Source organism: Plodia interpunctella, chromosome 20 (assembly GCF_027563975.2).
Source record: "Plodia interpunctella isolate USDA-ARS_2022_Savannah chromosome 20, ilPloInte3.2, whole genome shotgun sequence".
Lineage (NCBI taxonomy): Eukaryota > Metazoa > Arthropoda > Insecta > Lepidoptera > Pyralidae > Plodia > Plodia interpunctella.
The window spans coordinates 6,979,570-6,998,335 of record NC_071313.1 but is presented as its reverse complement, the minus strand read 5'-3'; the positions used below and the strand labels follow the sequence as shown (position 1 = coordinate 6,998,335).

At 33.8% G+C, this 18,766-nt stretch overlaps 1 protein-coding gene across 5 annotated transcripts in view; it reads right to left on the bottom strand.

Annotated features, from left to right (window-relative positions):
- The window catches only part of LOC128678573 (uncharacterized), a 227,160-nt gene that overhangs the window by 65,571 nt on the left and 142,823 nt on the right, over positions 1 to 18,766 (bottom strand). For 3 of the 5 annotated variants that reach the window (XM_053760182.1, XM_053760185.1, XM_053760186.1), the window contains one exon: positions 16,712 to 16,744. The exons of the other annotated variants lie outside the window; for them this stretch is intronic. The gene's annotated coding sequence lies outside the window, so the exon portion shown is untranslated. The remainder of the gene's footprint in view (positions 1 to 16,711; positions 16,745 to 18,766) is intronic. 5 annotated transcript variants of the gene reach the window in all.

The window sequence follows — 18,766 nt, the reverse complement described above, 5'->3', positions numbered from 1 at the left end:
TGTCACTATGTTTTTTCTTTTTGTGTTATAGCTAAAACACCGAGCTCTGTATTAACTAAAATTGTAACGCCACGCATTATGACCTCTTTAGTCATGTCGCGTGCGCGCTGGCATGATTTTTATTTCTTTCAATCTAAATTCAAAATTTTAAATTATTGTTCCACTTGATATTTTGAAATCACATTTTGACTCATTCATTACCATAACGATATCGGCACGTACCACACGTACGCTGTAATAATAAAAAAATATATATATATATTAAATTATTTATAGACCCTTGAAGGGTAAGTGTTTTAATATGTTTCGGAAAAGTGTTCTAAATTTTACAGTGATTTAGTGCTATAGTTTATTTTTTTTATTGTTTACAGGGTCTGTATTTTATTTATTAATTATATTATTATATATCTGTCTGCCTTTGCCTATTCCTACCCCAACCCTACCTGAGATTACCACCTAACAAAATTAGTGAAAATACATATTTAAAAATCACATTTTTCCCGGTTTCACTTTCAAAGTAAAATTGGACAGTTTCAATTGCATGAATATAAGACATGATTCTATTTGAACCTCGAGTGATACGACATAAAAACTTCAGAGTTCTATGTGATTTCTCATTAACCCTTAGGCTACGTAACTTAGAGCGCAGGGGGCGCTTAAATCGTACATTCGCATGCACTATTGATCAATAGTCTCACATAGGGTACACAGGTATCTACAATGCTAGATCTAGTCTTAAATATTTCAACTAGACAGATACAATACTAAAACAAAATGCAATTACAAAACGATCTGTGAATATAAAGGATGAATTGTATTTAACATATCTCAATGTGTACTCACATTGAGATAAAGCGTCGCGAAAATATCAAAGGTTTGGATGTACTAGCCGCGCCCCCGGGCCTCGCTCCCGTGGGAATTTCGAGATAAAAAGTACCCTATGTGTTATTGCAGGTCATATTCTACCCGTGTACCAATTTACATAACAATCGGTCCAATAGATTTTCCGTGAAAGAGAAACATAAAACTCATACATCCTCACAATATATTACTAAGATAATATGCATAACATTGCACCTTTGCAAATCCGGGGGTCACTAGCCCTATCCTCACTATCCGAATCCTATAAATGCGGTAGTATGTTTGTTTGTTACCTCTTTACGCTCTATCTACTCAACCAATCTTCTTGTGTGTCGATTGAAGTGTGGAGAGGGACATAGGGTTTCATCCCGCAAAATAACTGTACCCGTGGAAAATTTACGAGGGCGAAGCCTAGGACAACATCTCTTAGAATCATCGTCTTAGAAAAACGTGTCCCGTTCGTAAGAATTAAACGGACGTAAGCAAAATCTACAGCAGAGATTAATAAAAAAAAATAAAAAATTGGAGGTATATGCAAATTATAGTAAACATTTTCTCCTCTCTTAGTGATAAAAGGTGAATTTTCAAATGATTCGGTGCACTTCAAACCGACACTCGTTTCGTGTTGGATGTAAATAACTTTCAAATTAACTGGGTACCGTCAGCAAACAAACTTTGTTAACGAAAACAAATCAAATAATTAAAATAAATACTCAATTTTGGTTGCAAAATGAGAAAATGCATGCCTTAATCACTATTATCCTTCTAGAACGTGAAAACAACTCTATACGGGGTGCGCAATGCAATTATTAATTTAAAAAAAGGATAAAACATATATTTCTTTTATCTATGGATAAAACCAAGTACAATTATTTTAGCCTCATTTTCAGCCTACACAATAAAATCTTTTTTCGTAACTTCTTGAGGTCCTGTGCCAGTCTCATCCATCGCTTTCCCGTGACCCAAACAATGTCAACTGACCAGCAGATGGTGGTTTACTAATCAGTCTCGGCCACCACTTTATCACTGCTATTGTTACGTAAATGGTAAAGTGCTTGCCTCTGAACCGAAAGGTCCCGGGTTCGATCCCCGGTCGGGTCATGGTGGAAAATGATATTTTTCTGATTGGCCCGGGTCTTGTATGTTTATCTGTATATTATGTATTTGTTATATAAATATAATATCGTTGAGTTAATATCCCATAACACAAGTCTCGAACTTGCTTTGGGGCTAGCGCAATCTGTGTGATTTGTCTTAATATATTTATTTATATATTTAATCTAATCAAGTGTCCCACCCATGCCCATACTGCGTAATTCAGTATGAGTATTATAGCCCTATCGTTTTGTAATTAAACTTTGCATCTCTTGTTTAAGTCGTGGAATGAAACACACACAACAACTTTCTTGCAGTGGTCTTACCAATGGAGTGGTTTGCCATTGCCTTCTCCATTTCAGACACAAGTTAATAAGAATCAACCAGTATGCAGGTTTCCTCACGATGTTATCCTTCACCGGAAGCAGGTGGTGGTCTATGAAAACTGCTATGAGTCAGATTGATAAACAATACAAACTCATGTGGCACGAGTAGGATTCGAACCTGGGACCTTTCGATCCACAGGCAGTCGTCTTAACCATTACACCACCACCGCTTCTTCGCATGAGTCTTTATAAAAAGTTGTTATATTTTCCTCTCATCTAAGCATGTCCTTCTTTCATTGATAAAGTCAGAAGAACCAACACTATCACATTAAACATTAAGAGGTGTAATATCTTTTTTCCTGTCCGTATCTTCTCATAGAATATTCTGTGGCACAGACAGCATTAAAATGCAACCTACAGTGTTTCTTAGTATAGAGGCATTCTTTGTATCTCATTGCGCCAGAGTTTACATCGATATGAAAACATAAAATTGTGTATTTTGTGTTTCCCACTACTGAACGTAAGCTTCTTCTTTTACGTATTAATAAATATCAAATATTCTAATTGCATAATTTTTTGTATTTTATAACAACTACAAACAGAACATTATCATCTATTTATTTAGCATAACTTTTTATTTCATGTACTTAAAACATCACGACAAATACAAAGATTATTTTATTTGCAAACACATGAGTTTACATTTTTTTACAATGTGGTGTTAAAAGAAAAACTTAATCCTACATGTTTCACCGTCCACGGGTATGCAAATTTAAACGGAGAGCATTCTATCATCCCACAAAACAAAATCGAATAAATAAAAGTAACTATATATAACTAAATTTTTATCTAAATCTATCATTTAAAAAATCGTTCAAATTATCATAACATTTATCGATCTGCAAGGACCTGAGGTGCTTTTTAAATAAATTTAAATTCTGATCTTTAATTTGTTGTGGAGTTTTGTTATAAATTTTAAGTGCCATACATACAATACTTTTTCACGTTTATATATATATATAAACGTCAATAATTTGTACCAATGAAAAAAAATATTGAAAATAATAATGAGATGAGAAAAATCTGGAATCGAGCGGGAATTTACATACAAAATCAAGAACCTAACTCGAGGAAATAGAACGGAAAACATAATTATTTTTTTCGCGATTTCGTGTTCAGGTCGTACGAAATGTTGTATACTATAATGGATGTAGGTAAAATAGAGAGATTGTGACAAGAATGAAGATTCCGATTACACTGATTACAATTGTAACCATCATTATAATCAAACACAATTTAGCTAACAATATCTGTATCCAATCAACGTGAGGTTTCTTCGTTATGAAAGCAAATATTGGATCAGAGTATGTCGCGAATATAATTATACGAAACAATGTTTGTATTTAACTGTTTGCAAAGACTGTTTCCTTGTCAATTTAATGAACACGATTCATAACCTCAAATATGTAGATACTCTCTTTATAATATCTTTCTTGTCTGAGTTTGTGAAAGCCGATGTTGTGTCCTCAACTGTGTGCCAGGGTTACTGTAACTAAGGTTATGCGTTAGATATACGATTTTTGACATCAGAATTTACTGTCCCGCGCGGTACAGTAAATTCTAAAGTAAAAAATCGGGCCGTTTCGACAAAATCGGGACGTGTGGCAACATTGTATACGGGTGAGGGTAACCCTTCAAAGTAATTTGAAATTAATTGTACTATAGTAGTAGGCACAATCAGTTTTTTTTTTCTATTCATATTATTTATTAATTTATCCAAACTTTATTTACCAATATGTATGGTAATGGCGGACTTAATGCTATAAGCATTCAATAACCAGTAAACTTTTGGGAAAAACTAAAAGATAAATTAATAGATCACAATAAAAATTGGACGGTGATTGGGTCATTGCGATGTCTGTTGACGTATATATTTACTTAAAATCTCTCACATCTGGCGTCTTCCCGGTTCCTTCCGCAGCCATTGAGCATTGGAGTCCAGGGTCCGCTTTCCTACACATAGTGTATGTACATAATATGTGTCAGTATGAAATATGCCCAGATATACACCCGACAGACCTTTTTAAGTTTTTTAACGAAGCTATTATATAGTTTTACAATTAAATTAGCTAAATATACAGGGATTATAAATTCAAATACATTGTTTGTATCGCGGAACAACGTACCTAGTTGCGGACCTGAAAACCAGGTCTCTAACAAAGCGAAACCACAGTCAAACATACAAATAGACACAGTAGACAATATTACACAGATTGAGTTAGCCCCAAAGTAAATTCGAGACTTGTAGCATGGGATACTAATTCAACGATACTATTTATAACATACACAAGTGTGTTTGTTAGACAATTTAAAAACCTACGACTTTTAATATTCATGTCGCTACAACTTTTGAACGGCTGAACCGATTTATATGAAACATAGCTAACTCACTCACATTGCTCACTTACGCTGCGAAATTCTCCGTCATGTTAACATCCTTCGACGGATACAAGGGAAAGAACGTAGAAATTGTATGAAGTACGACGTTCGACGTACGTCAACTCAAGTCAGTGTCAAAACCTATAGCAACGGAGCACGACGGAGCAATGGGCTTCAGAGCTAGGTTAATACTAAGTTTGTTTGTGTTGTTTTAGGTTTCCCCTGCTCTTGGATACCGGTCAATTGCTGCTGTAGAAATTTTAACAGATATATAATTTGTGGCGTCTTTCTCGACCTTGATATTGGCAACGTCGGTGGCGCAGTGGTAAGATTCTTGCTACTGAACCGAGAGGTCAGTGGCAAGAATCTTACTCAAGAATGATGGAAAATGGTCTTTTTCTGATTGGCCCGGGTCTTGGATGTTTATTTATATATGTATTTATTATAAAATATAGTATCGTTGAGTTAGTATCCCATAACACAAGTCTCGAACTTACTTTGGGACTAGCTCAATCTGTGTGATTTGTCCCAATATATTTATTTATTTTATTTTATTTATTTATTTAATCATCGTTTGACTATAACGGTGGTGCCATAAAATTAAAAAATGAAGCTAATGGGCTTCAGAGTAATGAAACACGGATATTAGTAGCAAACAGGCTGACTGCTATTTTATGGAATATGAGAGGTACATAAGTCTGTGTGTTAACTACACAAAGAAATCGTACAACACCCTGCGTGTACAGTATAACAACGCCTTAAGGGCGCTGTTGGGGTTGCCGCGCTATTGCTGTGCCTCAGCTATGTTTGCTCACGCACAACTAGATAGTTATTCAGAAGAAAGCTGCGTCACTGCTGCGCGGAGTGCGCGGGGTCAGCGACAGCGCCCTGAAGGCGATAGCCGATAGTAGGAATTGTCCTCTAATTGGCCACTTAATAAAAATTACCAAATCCCTAGTAGAATATAAGTACTAACAATTCGTTTTTAATATTTCTAATACAATGGATTCATATTGTCCGAAAATAAATATTTTTATTTTATTTATTTATAACACCAGTACACACTAGATGGCGCTAAGTATAGCATTTCAATTATTTTGATACATATAATATAATACAGAGGTCGTCGAAATAAATTCGATTACATTGTCTATTCTTAGCATATCAACAACTCCAAACTAACTGGAAAGCTGTAATGAGATAATTAGTCAATGTTACCAGCAAATGAAGCTATAATCACGCGTTAGTTTGAACTAGACTGTAACACGCTGGAAACTTGCCATGCTTCATAAACACTTGGTGAAGCCTTCATTCAAATTGACATAATTGTGTGAAAAAATATTATGAGCAGTTAGTTATCAGTTGTAGTGGTGACGAATTGAATAGGTTACAAATATACAAAACGAGCAAACTTGAGACGTCCTATGTCCTGAGAAAAGTCAGATACAACCACCTTTAGCGATTTGAAAAAAAAAATCTGACAAATCTCTTTGCAATAACATTAATCATGACACAATGATGACGATGCGGCGCGATACAACAATATCCTATAACGCTTTAACGTATCGTGTCGCAACGCATCGCGAATTTCAACTCAATGCGGGGTGCGTTGCCCGCTCTGGATTTGGACCACTCCCTATACCCTAAACGACAATTTATAACAGTTGAGGTCTCCACACAATTCATTGCATATTGCATGCTGGAAAGAACAAGAAAATAAATATAGAACATAGTAATTTTTAATTTTACCTGACCCCGATGAAAACTAAAATTAAAATCACCAGTTAAACAGCGTAACTTAAAGTTAAACTCATTTTCTCTCATATCAGTATACTCAGACGTGGTTTAAAAAAGTGAAATAACTTTGAAAAAACTGTAGTCAGCGCGCGCGAGTTCGCAGATAAACCTAAGTTATGGGCAGTGTCGCGCGCAGGAAAAATATGTATGTTCTAAACTGCTGTAAATTCACGCACGCAGGTACCTTTTATTTAGCTCGAGAGCTTGCAATACACATACATACACAAGTGAAGGTAGTGGTAACAAACAAAGCTTCTTAAAAAGTTGTCTATATGATTTTTCCGTCACTTTACATAATTTAGGTTGCAACATTTCTGAAAACCAATGCTCATTTATTCCCTCGTCTAGCTGATGTTGTATTGGGGAATCATCGAGATATGTATCAATTATGCATGCACCCATCAAAAACTGTTTCACTCGGAAATAGCATAGTATGTATGGCACCGAAAATTTACAACAAAATTCCAAATCAATATAAAAGCTTAAACTTAAATCTATTAAAAAAGCACCACAAGTCTTTATTAACTGTTAAATGTTATACGACGTTTCGAGAAAAAGTAGGTAGCACTTCGCTTGGCTCGTCTTGGCGGTGGCACTCCCGTCCCAGATTATACTTTAAATTATTTCTTTAATGATAGACTCAGAATATGGCTAGTATAAATTGTTATTTGGTACATATGATACATGCTCCTCTTTATTTATTTATATTTGTATACCTATTATCGGTAATATATGTAGGGAGTCTGCGCACAATTTTGTTTGCGATATGTGTTGATCACCATTGCCCACGTGATGATCACCATTGCCAACGGTGACTGCTGACAATGTTGATCAAACCTATTTTTTTTTTTGTAATTTGTTATCGTACCAAAATTAATGCACCAAAGTGAAAAAAGTTGATCTCATTTGATAGAGATAAGAAAGTGAAGTTTATAATAAGAACAGAATAATAAATACTCAATTACTAGATTTGCTTTTTTTTTCGATTCTCTCTTAGGTGATCCCCATTACCTACATCTCCCCTAGGTTTAATTCATTTTAACACCAATTTGTATATTTGTACTCGTGTTTTTGACAAATATTTTTTTCTTTCTTCCTTTCATGTTTATACTCTGATGCTAGCTAGCCAGAGAATCCAGACATAAATAAATACAGAAGCACCAAACTTTTCACGTCATAAATAACTTTTCGTATCTACATTTTGTGAAAAACTAGATTTTCACCCGGCTCTTCACTAAGCCGTGTCCTACCGAAAATTGGAATGTTTTTTAGACTTTCAGACTTAATGAATACACAGGATTAGTGTTGTGTGTGCATTGTCGGTCTATCGATAATATTTGGAATGTTATTTAACACCTAACAACCATCATATTATCTTTAAAATCAACATAGATACTTTGACAAAAAATTTTACTTTAAAGGTTCCTTTTCCTTTAAAAACACAAACCGATAAAAATATCGACAGTGTAAACTATCGCCGTCAGCTTTACGACACTATACGGGATTTTAAAATAAAATATTCCGACGTATTGGGGTAAACCATTCGCTTTTTCGAATTAATAATAAAAATCTTTACATATTTATCATTTTATATCGAATACGTTTATCGAATCTTGTAAATGTTTTTTTATTATTATTGTATCCAGTTTTTCTAATGAGTATTAGCAATGCCCCTGGAGTCAGCTGTAAATTGAGCTTCAATTAGTTCCATATTCATACAATTTCATTTTCAATTTGATATTTTTTCGTTACTCACCCAACGTAACATTGATGATCTGATTTTAAATTCCTATCTATATTATTTAGGCCAGATATTATATATCATACTTCTGAATATTCGCTTCGGATAGGTAAGGATTGTATATCGTTGAGCAAATATATATAAATGTTGCCCGGGGCTTCGCTCCCGTGGGAAATTTAGAATAAAATATAGCCTATCAATACTGGATAATGTACATTTTTAATGGTGAAAGAATTTTTGAAAGCGGTTCGCTAGTTTCGGAGATTACTCGCCTCAAACATACAAACTCACAAACGCTTACCTCTTTATAATAATAGTATAGATAACGCGATAATGATTAATGAAGAATTTAGATGGGACCCCATACAATAAATATGTACATTGGGGCTAACTCGATCTGTGATTTGTCCATATATATTTATAGAATGAATACAAAAGAATTAACAATTTCGCTATAACGGGTATTTTTTAATTTATTTTTCTCATAACTTTTTAAGCGGAAACATTTTTTTTAAATTAGATTTATTTAAACTTTTATTATCGTTTATGTCAGTCGTTTAAATTGGACAGATAGATTCACACATATCGCATGACTTTTCAACTTAACTATACTCGTATAGATTAGTTAATAAACGTAACAATTATCTATATATTTGTTACGTATATTAATTAATCTATAATAATAGTTACTACCGACTACCTATAATAATTATTCTATAATAATAGGACTAACTAACAGATTGACAGACAAACAGTGGGCGTGCATATTTTAAGAATAACAAGGCTGTATTAAAATCACGTGACAACAGGCAATAACATAAAAATATCGTACTATAACAATTTTTACTAATTATAATCTATAATTAGTAAAAATTGTTTTAGTACGTATAACAATTTTTACTAATTATAATCTATAATTAGTAAAAATTTTTACTAATTATAATCTATAATTAGTAAAAATTGTTATAGTACGAAGCGTGAGCGAAATAATTTTCCCGTTAATAATACCTCCACCCTATTTTAATATAAGTATATTAATAATGCAATTATCACGTGAATGAACCATTATAGGAATTATTGATGATTGTCATTCATTCATATCGAGTGTGTTTATGCTAACAACGGTGTCAGATTTTATTCAACTCGCATAAAGAATTATTTCGCTACTATAGCGCGATTATAGGACTGATACCGTTATAAATAGCCTATTTTGGGGTTAGAGTAGCTCTATAGCAATTTACACGGCTAATCTATGAAGCTAATGCCGTTATCAATAACTTCATAATGGCCACTATAGAGCTTGTTATAGCGCTTGTGTGTCAGTTGGGTTACGAGAACCTACCTACTATTGAACGAAACTGTCCACCAATGTGCAAGTTTTCTCAAGATGTTTTCTTTCGCCGGAAGCAAATGGTCTGTGAAAACTATTATACTATTACCTAGTCAGATTGGTAAATAAACTCTTGCGGCATGAATAGGATTCGGAGCTGAGAACTTTCGATCACAGGCGGTCGGTCTACTGTGTCACCACCGGTTCCGCACAATTGGTGATTGAAATTGACGAACATTGAAGGTCATTTTAGGATTTGGTGCCCAATAAAATCTGTGACACTCGATAAGAAGAAGAAGTGGTCAATGCCAAAAATCGGTATCCTCATAGACGAACCGTCATGTCTGTCTGTCCGTCCGGCCTTATGTCATAGCAAAAATATTCCGAAACTTAGGATAATATAACACTTGATTTAGATATATTCTGTAAATTGCTTTACGATTTTTATACAAAAAACATTTTTTTATATGGAACTTATTTTAATTTTATCACGCCCAGGGCGCAGGGCGTCTAGGGATAGGTATTTAATGACATTAAGTTTTAGACAATTGTTACTTAAAGTCGATTGTAAAAAAAAAAACATACATTTCTAATATATTATCTTTTGTGATTTTGAAACAAATTAAATGTCAATTTACCTAAAATCTTTTCTCAAGTGACGATTACAATGTAATTCAACAAAATAATCGTCTAACGTGACTTGTGGATAATAGGTACGTGTCTCGTGACGTATTCTGATACTAGATACGAAACCTGTTACCATTATAGTCTTACTCCTGTGACTGTGCAACGTGATACAGAGATATTGTGACAAAGCTACGCGACGATTTGATACGCTGTTAAAAATGAACTAGCATTTGTCAGCGGATTCATCTACGTGGAATTTACTATGAAGTTTTGAAGCTTATTTTTTTCTATCTAAGATCTATGCATACAATCTAATTTATCATTTTATTTTATTTAAAACACATTTAAATATTATCCAACTATCCCACTAATATTATAAAAGCGAAAGTTTGTCAGGATGTATTTGTGTATGTTTGTTATTCTTTCACGCAAAATTTACTGGACGAATTATTATGAAAAGTGGCACATGAGTCGAATAAAACCTGGAATAACACATAGGGTCACATCTTATCCCGAAATTCCCACGGGAGTGAAGCCCCGAGCGAGTTTGTGAGTGCATTTGTTACTTCTTCACGCTCAAATTGGGCAATTTTTATGAAAGTTAGTGTTGGGGTAGCTGATACCTTTGGATTAACACATAGGGTACATTTTATCCCGAAAGTACTCGATTCTCGTGGGATTTGGTCAAAAAGTTTCATAGTCAATGGCGTTTTATAAAGTAGAGATGGCGCTACTGTGCATAACAATTAAGTATTATTTTTAAATAATTACTTGGGTAACAAATTTTGCTCCCATGACTATTGTTATATCTTTATAACAATAGTCATGGGAGCAAAATTTGTTAAAAGTGGCTATTATGTTATCTTTAACATAATAGCCACTTTTAGACTATCTAAAAAGATAGTATATATCTAAAAAGATAGATCATCTAAAAAGATAGAATAAATAATAAGAATATCACAACGTAGAAAACTATATTGTGGTATTCTTAATATACCTAGTATTAAGAACTGCTTAACGCGGCGTTACCCAAGTAATTATTTAATTTATATTAACACCAAATAACCCTTTATAATATGTATTGACAGTAATTTTCAAAGTTTCAAGGGTAAGTTCCTGGTATTGGCCATCAATGTTGCGTATAACTTAACATGAAGCGAATAATTACGAAGCGATGTTATAAGCTTGGTGTAAGTGGGTGTAACCCAACCCATATAATAACGACAGGACAGACAGACACACATTACACTTTAATCTAGGTTAGTAGCTAGATAGGTAGGTGTTTAATTGTATTACAAAATGTACATAGGGAATTTGTATTGTATGAGATTGTATGAGTCTAAACACCCTGGCTGCGTTGCGTTGAGTATGTAAATCTTTTACTACACAGACACACACACACACTTTAGTAGTGATGCAGCTGTCTAGCTTCATAACAAGGCTCCATAATACCGACACCATGTACAGTATGCTTAAAATGTCTAGTGATGGGACACTGTCGATGTGGTTATGGATATATACCGAGTTTCAATTGAACACTTCGTCAAATCCAACGTCACAAATATCAGTGTTGAGACACTGTGTTGAAAAACCTGTGTTTTTGCAAATACATAATCTTTGTATTTGAGCAATTGCTTCCGAAAAAAAACAAATTATTGAAGTTGAATTGTTTATGAATACTAAAGAGAGCATTCGTAGTTGCAATATGTTACCGTCTGACCGTCTGATTTTAAAAATTAAATTACGGTTGAAAGGGTGTTTTCGCAAATAGGTCTGGACCAATAGTCACAAGATGTTGCAGCATTCGGTCACTAACATAAATAAATAAATAAAATATATATTAGGACAAAATCACACAGATTGAGCTAGCCCCAAAGTAAGTTCGAGACTTGTGTTATGGGATACCAACACAACGATACTATATTTTATAGCAAATACATATATAGATATACATCCAAGACCCGGAATCGATCAGAAAAAGATCATTTTCCATCATGAGCCGACTGGGGATCGAACCCACGACCTTTCGGTTCAGTGGCAAGAATTTTACCACTGCGCCACCGAGGTCGTCAACTAGCAAGTAAATTAAAGAATTTCGTCATAACAAAAGTCTAAATCGTAATCTAATAAGGGTGTATAATATCATCGCTACATTTTTATGTTATCGAGTGGCACAATTTTAAGATAGCACATTAATTAATTAATTAATTTTTTTTGAAAAAAATCCTGCTGGTTACTATCTGATTAACAAAACACATATAAAAATAAACAAGTTTGATGTTTTATCATTTTGTGCTAAATTTTTGATGGAGGTAAACGTGGGTATTTTGATAAATTATGCATACAATATAATTACACGCATTAAAATGAGGACCCTCATCACTTTGTAATTATTACAAAAACAGCAAATACAGTATAATCTTGTTATAAATAACGAAACATACATTAGAACGTTTTACTAGTAATAATTATGGTATTCTGAAGGAATGCTGGGAAACTGACAGTTGTGGAAGGAAAAGACGTTCTACACAGGCCCCATGTAAATAGAGATTTAAGGAACAAAGTGTACATTTTTACTAGTACATTAGTTTATTGAGAGTATAATATTTTTTAATAATTGTCCAAAAGTTGACTGGAAAAGATTGCTCATAGCGATATGATTACATTATGCGCATCAATCATAATTTTAAGTGTACGATTATAATGTTTTGTTTTATGCAGTTATGGGTTACATTACATATAATATATCGTAGTCAGTTGTCGCTCTTTTCTCTGATTTTAATAATAAAACTCCTTAATAATTGTCAAACAAGAGTGTCCTAAAACAAACAAAATTATAAACGACACAAATTTATGAAAAAAAAAAGCAGACTCAGATTTTATCAATACAAAAAATAACACTGAATGTTAAGAGAGCCTTTACAAAATATTATTTCAAGTTCATTTGGCCACCAGACTATACAGCGAAGTTAGCCGATTGGCATTAATATTCAATACTGTTGTGTAAAATAATTATAATACAGAAATGGTCGAAGCATTTATTCAGAAATAAAACCATCATACACACTTTTTCATGTTAAATTGTAATGTGGTATTTCTGAAAGCTATAAACTACAAGGAGTTCGCATCACAATTCCACCACATAATTTAATAACTAAAAAATAAATTCAAACAGTAACTTTTTAATGTAATTACTAGCTGCGCCCAGTTTAGTCGATTTTGATAAAACTATTTTGTGTTTTTCCGCAACTTTATCTTTTCTCAAATTTATACACTGAAATACAGTCTAATTGCTATGTTTCATACCGTTTATTGCTACACCGACAATAACTAATCCTTCGAAAGTTATGTGGAGTCAGAATAGATAAATAGGACAAAAAAGACATTTTACATATACCACTCTCGATAGACAATCTACGTATTCTATTTTCACAGATAAAACGTTGACAAAACGAGGCAAAAGCATCGATAATATTGCATTAATATCGATACTTAGTATCCCCTTTATCCATATCCGTATCCATAGCATCGATAGTAGTATTGAAAGAGTAGCTATCGATATTTTTCTAATCTAACATGACTTTGGAGCTCAAAGCATTTAGAAATCGCCTTCGTACAGGTATTTTTTCGACGTCAAATTATATCGATACCTAGAGAACTGTCGATTTTTCGGCAACTTATTGGATGAGATACTTCTGTTACGTCTTATTCTGTGTTTAAGCCTTGGAAACTTGTTACTAGAACACCTTGTGGAATATTCATGCATTTAAAAGGTAATGGAGTAACTTCACAAATGAACTCCTGTAAATACACTGCAGCTAGCTACCACTCATACCTACTTGAGGCATTAAAAAAATATTATCTTTAAGATAATAATATTAAAAAAATATTATCTTTAAGATAATATTTTTTTAATGCCTCAGCTCTAGGTTGGGTTAAGAAATATGTCTTGAAATCACTTTTATTATTATCACTGTACTTTAAAAAGATATAAATCAGATTTAACTTTTTTTTTTAATTCCATCGTCTTTCATTTACTTTACCTATTGTATTTTTAATTTTGGAAAACAATGTTCTATTTTTTTTTTTTTTTAATTCTAGATAAAAATTCAATTAAACAGTCACTGGCTACTATTCGTCGGTTTAAACGAAATTTGTCACGATTTAACTAGACACGATAAATGAGGTAATGTGCACTGTACTGTCATCCATTTTGGTATATGGATTTGAACATTAGTATGTTCAAAGCTTGTACTGATAGTATGCTAAATCCATTAATACGAGTACATAACTGTCTACTGAGATAGATGGAAGCAAATGTTTTTAAATGTAACGAATATTATATAATTAGTAGACTCAATCTTTTTTTTTTAATTTTATATTATATCTCTCCACTATTTCAAAAATGCTTTTGAGGACTTTAGGATCACAGACCAAAACCAGCCAGACTTCAAAGTACCTAATTACTTTAATAAATAAAACAATTTTTGAATGTACATGAGGCGGACATTTTGTTAAAAACATTGTTTAAGTTTTAACAGACGAACAAGGGATTTTTTTAATTGTTAATTTTAATGAAAATGTATTTGACTTAATGAAGAAAGGACACGTCAAAGATTTTTCTTTTTTAAAAGCTATATACACTTGTCAGTGCAGTATTCGCCACGTCTCGGCATCAAAGACAGTAAGGAAAAAAATACTGAAAAAAATATCGATAAAAAATATCGATAAAAATTTCGATATACTATGTCCCATCACTAGAAGCCCGACGTTAAACGCCTCTTCATAATTATAGGTTATCGTCGCGCGTGATTTCACAGGCTTCTTTCAGCCTACATCGCGCTAATTAGACTTTCGCACCAAAAGAATAGCAGCCTTATCTCCAAACACTAAGCTCTATATTGGAATAGCAAAAACAAAGTCACTTTTCGATGACACTTCGAATGAAGAAGTATGCTTCGCGCCATTTTTTTGCATTTTTTCGCCTGTTTTTCGTGCGGGACGTGTAGTGGCGTAGCTAAGGAGGGCTAGATGGTAACGTGTAGCGGGACCCCCAATCTCAGGGGCATCGGCTTCCGTTCTGACCAACGACCTTTTTTTTTTTGCGCGGTCATTACAATCCGTCAATTTTCTTGAGGAAGGAATCATTTCCAAAATCAGTCATTCATAAAATTTAAAGCTTAAATATATGTGTCGTGTGTTCCCGCCCTCCAGGGTTTACAGCCCAGAATGTAACCAAAAATACACGAGGATAAAAGAGGGATAGTTTATATACTTAACTAGGCGAGCTACGGGGCTTCGCTCCCGTGGGAATTTCGGGATAAAAAGTAGCCTGGTGTAAGTGTTATTCCAGGTTATATTATTCTACCCGTGTACCAAATTTCATAACAATCGGTCCAGTATATTTTGCGTGAAAGAGTAACAAATAAACATACATCCTCACAAACTTTCGCATTTATAATATTAGTAGGATATACAGATTCGTCAAGAAGGGGCCCCAAATATTTTATGCCCCAGGGCTTGTAGATGTCTAACTACACCCCTGACGGTACGTGACCAAAACTGGTGTTCGGATTTATTAGTGTCGCCTTTTACACTAGTATTTTTCAGTATTTCACTAGTGAATATCGATGGTATAACGATTTTTTGCTCTGACTTCTCGTATCGAGTGCTCTGAATATTGAAACAGGAATCCGTATTGTTTTTAAATGAATTTATATTTCACTGGTAAGTATATCCATTTTTGTTTTTTTTCGACTATATTTATTGATCTCCTAAGTATTATAAGTCAATTTTATTTATTTAATAGTCTTAATCTTAAAAAAATGGTTAATAAAATATGCTATTGCCTTGAAAGATTTTTATTAGTGCGCGGTGTAGAGTGAAGCCGGGTCGAACCGTTAGTTCTTACAATAATTTAAAAAAAAAACTATTAATAATATGCTCACATAACAAAGACAATCATAAAATATGCTAGCAATGGTCATAAGAGAATTCAATTTGTCAAGAGAATTCAAGTTTAAAAAAAAAAGAATTAAAATTCTTTATTTAAAAATTGGCTTCGTAAATGAAAGGTGAAATGTCAAAATGTCACGTCAAATGGGTGTGTCACACCCGTGGATTTAGTAAGAACTTCGTCGGAGTACCTACTAATTACATGATCACACCATTCCCGGTTAATTTGTGAACGTCAGAAAAAAGTCACTGTATCGTATTGTGCGCGAAAAATGTGATTTTATTTTGTTTTGTCATAACAGTAGTTATTTGAAATATTTATTTTTGCTTAATGTCACTGAACTATGTCGTCAAGTATTGGTTTCTATCTAGCTTTTGCCGGCGGCTTCGTCCGCGTTAATTTTCCGGTATGAAATACCCTATGTCCTTCTCCATACTTCAAACTACATGTATGCAAAATTTCAAGAAGATTGAAAGAAGAGGTAACAAACAAACAAATTTACTTTCGCATTTATAATAATAGGATAAAATGTGACTCACCTCATATTAGTAACTGAATTAAATCTTCATAATCTGAAACAATTAAACAGCAATTTAGAATTTTAAACTTGCTAACGTCTCAGCGCGCCCCTCGTCGCCATATTACGAGTACGTGTGACGTAAGTATTTATGGTTTATATTTGTGTTACTACTAGCTTTTTTGGAAGATTTATGACCAGTCTATGTAAATAACGATTTATTGAAACAAATAAAATGACGTTTAATTTTATTATATAATAATTTTATTTAATAGGTAATATAATTTTATTTTTTAGCATTTAATAAATGCGATATAATAGAGTGCGCGTCGTGTCGTTAATTTATAAATATTATAAATGCGAAAGTAAGTTTGTTTGTTATCTATTCACGCTCTGTATGCTCAACCAATATTCTTGAAATTTTGCATGAACGAACGAACGAACGAATGGACGGACGGACGGACGAAAGAACGGACGAACGAACGAATGAATGAATGATTTATTTGAACAACTCAACGCACACAAGCCTAATAATGAGCAAAGCACTGGTTTCCTGCTATAACCTGGTAGTTAATCGACTTAACATTTCCACGCACAGGCATAGCACACGTATAGTTTGAAGTATGGGGAAGGACATAGGGTACCCTTCTATATCTCGGAAAATTAACGCGGGCAAAATCTAGTAATATATGATTTTTATTACAGCACCATTAACGAAAAAAGGAGGAATATATAAGCGAAAAAAAAATTATGTGAGCCATCCCACGCACGATTGGCTTCAGTTATTTGTAATAAAATTAATTTAAATCCACAAATTACTGCGTTTCAGTGCTCCGAACTTGTAATTAAGTGTTTGGGCGCTTCACTCGTTAAATTGCACGCGCTGCTGACCGTGTTACTCTGGTATGCTCATTTATGCGTATACATTATACTCGTAAGAGCAAATTTTAAAAATATTAACTACACATCGCCTAGCAAATATTTTGATTTATTTCAATAAATTTCAATTATTAGTTTCATGGTTACGTAATAGCTGTCAAATTGTATTTTCTTTTACAGCACTATCGAATGTATTAATAAATAAATAAATGACGACAAACCACACATATTGAGCTAGCCCCAAAGTAAGTTCGAGACTTGTGTTATGGGATACTAACTCAACGATACTATAATTAAAAACAAATACATATATAGATAAACATCCAAGACCCGGGCCAATCAGAAAAAGATCGTTTTCCATCATGACCCGACCGGGGATCGAACCCGGGACCTCTCGGTTCAGTGGCAAGAACTTTACCACTGCGCCACCGAGGTCGTCATAATAATATTTTTTTATCTGATTGTGTTTTTTGTACCTTCTTGATGTGTTAATGTTAAAGATGTAATTATTTATATAAATATTGCCTGAAAGGGCAAACTGTTGGCCTTTAAATTGTGTGTACCAACTAATACCTGTAAGTATACAAAGTTTTTGCAATAAAAATATTTGGGTATGAATATGAATAATTCGAGTATTTTTAATAAAAGTTTCAATATTTTCAGTAAAAGTTTGAGTATTTTTCACTGGAGTTATTTATGAGTTAGCGTATGGAACTTGCGTGTTTGCGGTAGTTTACATGTCATAGCAGACAAACCCAAGGAGCGCCGCCTGCGCTGGTACGGCCACGTCTTGTGTAGACCGGAAAATTACGTAGGGAACAAATGTCTGGCTATGCCCCTCCCGCCTGGCCCTGGCAGGAAGGGCAAACTTAAGAAGTGCTGGCTTGATGTCGCCATGATGGTGTTATACCAATAGTCTGACAACTAATGATGCCGACGATCGTGCTAAGTGGAGACGAAAAAGTAGGTATGCGAACCCTGGGCGCCGACGCTCAATGGCTGCGTACGGAACCGGTAACTTGCACAGATGAGAGAGAGAGAGGCATTGAGAATGAAGTTCCTTGGTAATACTGAAATAGTTATATGTACAAGGTTGTTTGAAAATTTTAAAATTAAGTAAGAAAGTAGGAAAGCGGACTCTGGGTTCCGACGGTCAACGGCTGAGGAAGCAATCGAGAAAACGCTCAGATGATAGAAC